At 36.6% G+C, this 7,912-nt stretch overlaps 1 pseudogene; it reads left to right on the forward strand.

The window, feature by feature from the left end:
• Positions 1-238: 238 nt before the first annotated feature.
• LOC100981378 (olfactory receptor 4A5-like) lies at positions 239-1,185 on the forward strand (annotated as a pseudogene).
• The last annotated feature ends 6,727 nt before the right edge of the window (positions 1,186-7,912 follow it).

A 7,912-nucleotide genomic window follows, 5' to 3' on the forward strand; every position in this document is an offset into this window, starting at 1 on the left:
TGGCTGAAACTAAAATCTTTGAGGAGAAATAGAATCATCAAGGGAAGATGGGCTCTTTGTGTGAGGAACTCAATAGAGACTTACTAAATGTTTATTGTGTGTAAGTGAGTATTGAGGATACAATGATGAAGATGTGCTCTGCGACACAATGGATGCAATCATATTCCTGTTCACTACTGCATTACAGGTCCTGTTCTCCTGAGCTCTCACCTCTGAAACAAGCCTGAGAGAAGAGTAAATGAGACCTAATAACAGCATTACAGAATTTGTCCTCCTGGGATTCTCTCAGGATCCTGGTGTGCAAAAAGAATTATTTGTCATGTTTTTATTCACATACGTTGTGACTGTGTTGGGGAACCAGCTCATTGTGGTGACTATCATTGCCAGCCCTTCCTTGGGCTCCCCAGTGTACTTCTTCCTTGCCTGCCTGTCATTTATAGATGCTGCATATTTCACTGCCATTTCTCCCAAATTGATTGTGGACTTACTCTGTGATAAAAAGACTATTTCCTTCCAAACTTACATGGGCCAACTATTTATAGACCACTTCTTTGGTGGTGCAGGGACCTTCCTTCTGGTGGTGATGGCCTATGATGGCTATGTTGCCATCTGTAAGACACTGCACTATTTGACCATCATGACTCGACAGGTTTGCATCCTTGCATTGCTGGTGGCTGTGACAGGTGGTTTTGTGCATTCTGTGTTTCAAATTGTTTTTGTGTACAGTCTCCCTTTCTGTGGCGCCAATGTCATTGATCATTTCAGTTGTGACATGTATCCATTATTGGAACTGGCATGAACTGACACCTACTTTATAGGCCTCACTGTGGTTTTCAGTGGTGGAGTACTCTGTATGGTCATCTTCATCCTTCTAATAATTTCCTATAGGGTCATCCTAAACTCCCTTAAAACTTACACTCAGGAAGGGAGGCATAAAGCCCTGTCTACCTGCAGCTCCCACATCACTGTGATTGTTCTCTTTTTATTCCCTGTATTTTCATATATGTGAGACCTGTTTCAAACTTTTCTATTGATACATTCATGACTGTCTTTTACACACTTATCACACCCAAGTTGAATCCTTTAATATACACTTTCAGAAATTCAGAGATGAGAAATGCTATAGAAAAACTCTTGGTGAAAAAGGTAACTATATTTAGGATAAGAGGGTCCATCCTCATGTAGGTAAGGAGGTATGTAGTAATGGTCTTCCCAGTGAAGTTTTCAGGTTTCTAAGGGCAAGTCAAGGATCCCAAGGACAGGATTTAGATGCTCCCACCTCAATTAAGAAGTCATCCTCTCATGATATCTGATTGAAGTTCAGGATCTCAACTTCTATATCCAGACTGAGTGTGGATGGGGCTTCTTGGGTGCAGGTCCTATTGTGCACGTTTTAAATTATGGCTTTTCCTATTTACAGATGTTTGAGGCAGGGCAGTTCTTCCACATGCTCAGCACACAATGGAGAAAGGGAGGAATAGGTAATAAAATAGATGCTCCTGTTCAAAAGGGAAAGCTGTGGTGCTTCCTTCTGTGCAATTTATTTAAAGACTTTGTGAAATATACAAGCACCATATTCACAAATACTTTAAAACTGGCCCTTCTCAGACTTGGGCTGAAACTGTATATGCAGTCATATAATACTCTTAAGTATCTTAGAATTATGTTTTCTAGTTTAAGGTACTTACGAGACACACCATTAAATTTTTCTGTAGTCTTTACAAGTGACTTAACATCCATAACTTTGAAATAGCATTTATTTTGATGACCTTTCTTACATTTGGAGTACTTAGCTCTTTGCAGAGACTGGAAAGGGGAACCAGTTTTATGTTTGAAAGCAACAATTTCTGGTTCTTTTATGTTTCCTGCAAATTCTGTCTGAAAATGTTACAGTTAATATTTTCAGTAATTTTTTAAAAATCTATGCCTATTATATGATACACTGCTCTAAGAAACAGCTGCAATTTTAAATATTCTATTTGGAAATTTTAGCCAAATCCACCTATTCACTTAAGCACATTTTTTATTTTCTACCTTCCTATAGGTGACAGAATTACACATTTTTTCAGCACTAGATAGCAACTCACTTTTTTTACAGCCTCTGGAATACTTCTGTCTGTTGAGCATTCACTTACAATATCCTGGTGGCCCCTAATTTTGGGCAATAAAGCCAATAAATGCCATACACTTTAAATTGTTGTTATGGAAACACTACTCCTTGAGGTATTACTTTTTATTCTGGTCCTGTCTTCATGTAAGGTGCATGACTCCACAGTTTTTGTGAGTTAAAACAACCATCATTTTATTTTATCTCAAAATTTTGTGAGCCAGGAATTCAGGCAGTTGCTGGCAGAGTATTTCTTCTGTTTTGTGTAGCAAGTATTGAAGTCAACCTCTTATTCACCTGATAACTAAGTATTCTGTAGGATTCAGTATAACTTAACTCACATTTATAGTATATTGCAAGGGATGACAGTAGGAGTTGCACTGGGTCCCTGTTCCTATCTCTTTAAATGAAGGATCACAAGATCACTCCAGAAAATAGTCAGGCTTTTTATGTGGTGCTCAGAGATCTCAGTGGGAGAAAGCAGAAGGGTTCAGCCAGTTAAGTGCTGTGTCCAAAAATGGCATAATGTCACTTGCATCTTGTTCTATTCCATCGAGTGGTCACATGACCACCCCAGATTTGAGGTTTTACAGAAATAGAAGATAACGCTTGATTGGGAAGTGGCAAAGTAATTTTGCAGAGCAGCACGCAGAACAATTGTGTACACCTGAAAAAGAGCACATCTCAAAAATATTGGAGTTTTATTCATTTTTAAGTTTTATCTATAAAACATCTTGTATTAATAACGTCTTAACAATATTGGGTTTTCTAATTCTTGAATACAGTATATCTGTTAGGTGTTTTAAATGTTTATTTGTGAAGAGTTTTATAATTTTTATTAGTGTATGCATCTTCCTTATCTATTCCTAAGTGTTTAGGTTTTCAGATTTCATCATAGATTTTTAATTTTTTTTAAAAAATCCAATTTTTATTGTTGCTAGTATATATAAAGGAAATTGAATTTTTAATTTGACACTTGCATCCCATAAACTTGCTAAATTTACTTCTTATTCCCACAAAGTTATGTCTTTAGATTCTTTAGGGTTTTTCGAAACACAATCATGTAATGTACAAGTAAAGATAGCTCATTACTTGGAAAGAGATAGGAGTGTTTCAGTTTCTTTTTGTGTCATTTTTAGAAAGTTGTCCTTTCCCTATGTTTTACCTAATTTATCTAAGCTGTCAAATTAATTGAAATAATGTATTTTATAACAATACTTTCCAAACCTTTTAAAGTCTAAAGGGTCTATGGGATGATTATTTGTTTTATGATTTCTGATATGGGTAATTTGAATTTCTTGTTGTTTTCTCTTTATAACCCTTGCTAGCAATTTATAAATTTAACTGTAAAAGTACCAATTTTTGGCAATTTTTATTTTCTGTATTTTATGTTTTCCATTTTATTGGTGTTTGATCTTATATTTATGTCCTTTTGTTTACTTACCTTGGCTTTTATTTACTCTTCTTCTAGCTTCTTAAGGTGATGGGTCAGATGGCTGCTTTTAAACATTTATTTTAAGTGAAAGCATTTATAGCTATGCATTTTCCTTAAGTGCTGTTTTGATTACACCTCACAAATTTTGATGTGTTTCTGTTATTGCTTAGTTCTAACTATTTGCTTTGTTACATTATACCTTTTTCTTTGATTCATAGGTTCATTAAATATTTATTGGCATGTTTCCCAGTATTTGAAATTTATTCTAGATACATTTATGAGTTATGTATTTATTCATAGAAAATTATTTCAATACTTGGTGATTCAAACAATTTGTGCTCATTTTCAATTTCTGTAGGTGAGGAAACTAAGGATGGTTTAACAGGTTCCCGTGGTTATAAATTTTCTCACAAAGCTGTAATCATGGTGCTTCTTGGGGCTACCATCTCATATGAAGGCTTGGCTAGGGAAGGATCCACTTCCACACTGGGTATTGGCATTAGTAGTTATTTGAATTCAGCTGTAAGGGACATAGAGAATTAGGTTTTATTCTCATATATTAGTTCTTCATCTTGGAGTCACAATTTAAACCACGGTATCTTTGATTATATCTGATAGTTCTCTAGAAATAAACATATGTTTGTGCATGTTTTACCACGTGCCAGTAAGACAGCACAGCGATTATAGACAGGCTTTTCAAATTTTAGCAGTAATACATATTACATTTGTGGTGGATGAATTTAAAAAAATTATTAGGTAGGTTGAAAATGACCAACATTTAGTGGAGCCCGTTATGTGATAAAGATGTTAGCTCGTTCAGTTAGATATTTATGGGACTCTATCTAAGGCTCTTATGACAGAAAGATCCAATATTTAATTAACATATGATGAGATGAAGGTGTTCAATGGAGCCAATGATAAGCCAAGTCAGAGAAATAACAATGGAAGCCCTTAAGCACTGCTCCCTTGTTGGCAAATACAAATTTCTTTATTGTAGAAACAGTTACTGAATTGATATTGGAATAAAATTAAAGGATTGGATTAATGGACTAGATTATTATGGTTATATGTAACATAGATTCAGGCCTTGATCAAAAGCCCGTATTCTAACCTAAAATTGCAGAACTATGATTACCTACCTTTCCAAGAATCAGAATGTCAACTTCTACTCTCAGGATCTCTGCCTCTGAGCCTCAGGGCTTCTTGGGCACGGACTTTCTAACAGGAAGGGTAAAGCCCTCCTTACTGGGAATATTTTTAGAGAAGAGAACCTGGGGCTGGTTCTCCTTTCATTCTTGCTGAAATATTACTTGCCACACCTAAATATTTCACAATACAAAATTCATAATTTACTATTCTATTTACTTTTGAGTTTTTGTTTACATATTAACAGCTTTTCACATTATTTGACATTTAGCTACTTTTCTTATTTTTTCTTATTTTTTATTATACTTTAAGTTTTAGGGTACATGTGTACAACATGCAGGTTAGTTGATATGTATACATGAGCCATGTTGGTGTGGTGCACCCATTAATTCGTCATTTAACATAATATCTCCTAATGCTATCCCTCCACACTCCCGCCACCCCACAGCAGACCCTGGTGTGTGATGTTCCCCTTCCTGTGTCCATGTGCTCTCTTTGTTCAATTCCCACCTGTGAGTGAGAACATGTGGTGTTTGGTTTTTTGTCCTTGCGATAGTTTGCTGAGAATGATGGTTTCCGGCTTCATCCATGTCCCTACAAAGGACATGAACTCATCATTTTTATGTGTGCATAGTATTCCATGGTGTATATGTGCCACATTTTCTTAATCCAGTCTATCATTGTTGGACATTTGGGTTGGTTCCAAGTCTTTGCTATTGTGAATAGTGTGGCAATAAACATATGTGTGCATGGGTCTTTATAGCAGCATGTTTTATAATCCTTTGGGTATATACCCAGTAATGGGATTGCTGGGTCAAATGGTATTTCTAGTTCTAGATCCCTGAGGAGTCACCACACTGACTTCCACAATGGTTGAACTAGTTTACAGTCCCACCAACAGTGTAAAAGTGTTCCTATTTCTCCACATCCTCTCCAACACCTGTTGTTTCCTGATTTTTTAATGATCGCCATTCTAACTTGTGTGAGATGGTATCTCATTGCGGTTTTGATTTGCATTTCTCTGATGGCCAGGGATGATGAGTATTTTTTCATGTGTCTTTTGGCTGCATAAATGTCTTCTTTTGAGAAGTGTCTGTTCATATCCTTTGCCCACTTTTTCACGGGGTTGTTCATTTTTTTCTTTCAAATTTGTTTGAGTTCATTGTAGATTCTGGATATTAGTTAGCCCTTTGTCAGATGAGTAGGTTGCAAAAATTTTCTCCGATTCTGCGGGCTGCCTGTTCACACTGATGGTAGTTTCTTTTGCTGTGCAGAAGTTCTTTAGTTTAATTAGATCCCATTTGTCAATTTTGGCTTTTGTTGCCATTGCTTTTGGTGTTTTAGACATGAAGTCCTTGCCCATGCCTATGTCCTGAAAGGTATTGCCTAGGTTTTCTTCTAGGGTTTTTATGGTTTTAGGTCTAACATGTAAGTCTTCAATCCATCTTGAATTAATTTTTGTATAAGGTGTAAGGAAGGGATCCAGTTTCAGCTTTCTCCATATGGCTAGCCAGTTTTCCCAGCACCATTTATTAAATAGAGAATCGTTTCCCCATTTCTGGTTTTTGTCAGCTTTGTCAAAGATCAGATAGTTGTAGATATGTGGCATTATTTCTGAGGACTCTGTTCTGTTCCAGTGGTCTATATCTCTGTTTTGGTACCAGTACCATGCTGTTTTGGTTACTGTAGCCTTGTAGTATAATTTGAAGTCAGGTAGCATGAGGCCTCTATCTTTGTTCTTTTGGCTTAAGATTGCCTTGGCAATGCGGGCTCTTTTTTGGTTCCATATGAATTTTCAAGTAGTTTTTTCCTATTCTGTGAAGAGAGTCATTGGTAGCTTGATGGGGACGGCATTGAATCTATCAATTACCTTACACAGTATGGCCATTTTCATTATATTGATTCTTCCTACCCATGAGCATGGAATGTTCTTCCATTTGTTTGTATCCTCTTTTATTTCCTTGAGCAGTGGTTTGTAGTTCGCCTTGAAGAGGTCCTTCAGGTCCCTTGTAAGTTGGATTCCTAGGTATTTTATTCTCTTTGAAGCAATTGTGAATAGGAGTTCACTCATGATTTGGCTCTCTGTTTGTCTGTTATTGGTGTCTAAGAATGCTTGTGATTCTTGCACATTGGTTTTCTATCCTGAGACTTTGCTGAAGTTGCTTATCAGCTGAATGAGATTTTGGGCTGAGACAATGGGATTTTCTAGATATACAATCATGTCATCTGCAAACAGGGACAATTTGACTTCCTCTTTTCCTAATTGGACACCCTTTATTTCCTTCTCCTGCCTGATTGCCCTGGCCAGAATTTCCAACACTATGTTGAATAGTAGTGGTGAGAGAGAGGGCATCGCTGTCTTGTGCCAGTTTACAAAGGGAATGCTTCCAGTTTTGGCCCATTCAGTATGATATTGGCTGTGGGTTTGTCATAGATAGCTCTTATTATTTTGAGATATGTCCCATCAATACCTAATTTATTGAGAGTTTTTAGCATGAAGGTTGTTGAATTTTGTCAAAGGCCTTTTCTTCATCTATGGAGACAGTCATGTGGTTTTTGTCTTTGGTTCTATTTATATGCTGGATTACGTTTATTGATTGGCATATGTTGAACTAGCCTTCCATCCCAGGGATGAAGCCCACTTGATCATGGTGGATAAGCTTTTTGATGTGCTGCTGGATTCAGTTTGTCAGTATTTTATTGAGGATTTTGCATCGATGTTCATCAGGGATATTGGTCTTAAATTCTCTTTTTTTGTTGTGTTTCTGCCAGGCTTTGGTATCAGGCTCATGCTGGCATCTTAAAATGAGTTAGGGAGGATTCCCTCTTTTCCTATGGATTGGAATGGTTTCAGAAGGAATGGTACCAGCTCCTCCTTGTACCTCTGGTAGAATTCAGCTGTGAATCCATGTGGTCCTGGACTTTTTTTTGGTTGGTAAGCTATTAATTATTGCCTCAATTTCAGAGCCTATTGGTCTATTCAGAGATTCAAATTCTTCCTGATTTAGTCTTGGGAGGGTGTATGTGTCAAGGAATTTATCCATTTCTTCTAGATTTTCTAGTTTATTTGCGTAGAGGTGTTTATAATATTCTCTGATGGTAGTTTGTATTTCTGTGGGATTGGTGGTGATATACCCTTTATCATTTTTTATTTCATCTATTTGATTCTTCTCTCTTTTCTTCTTTATTAGTCTTGCCAGCAGTCTATCAATTTTGTTGATCTC

The sequence above is a fragment of the Pan paniscus genome, chromosome 9, assembly GCF_029289425.2.
Source record: "Pan paniscus chromosome 9, NHGRI_mPanPan1-v2.0_pri, whole genome shotgun sequence".
NCBI lineage: Eukaryota > Metazoa > Chordata > Mammalia > Primates > Hominidae > Pan > Pan paniscus.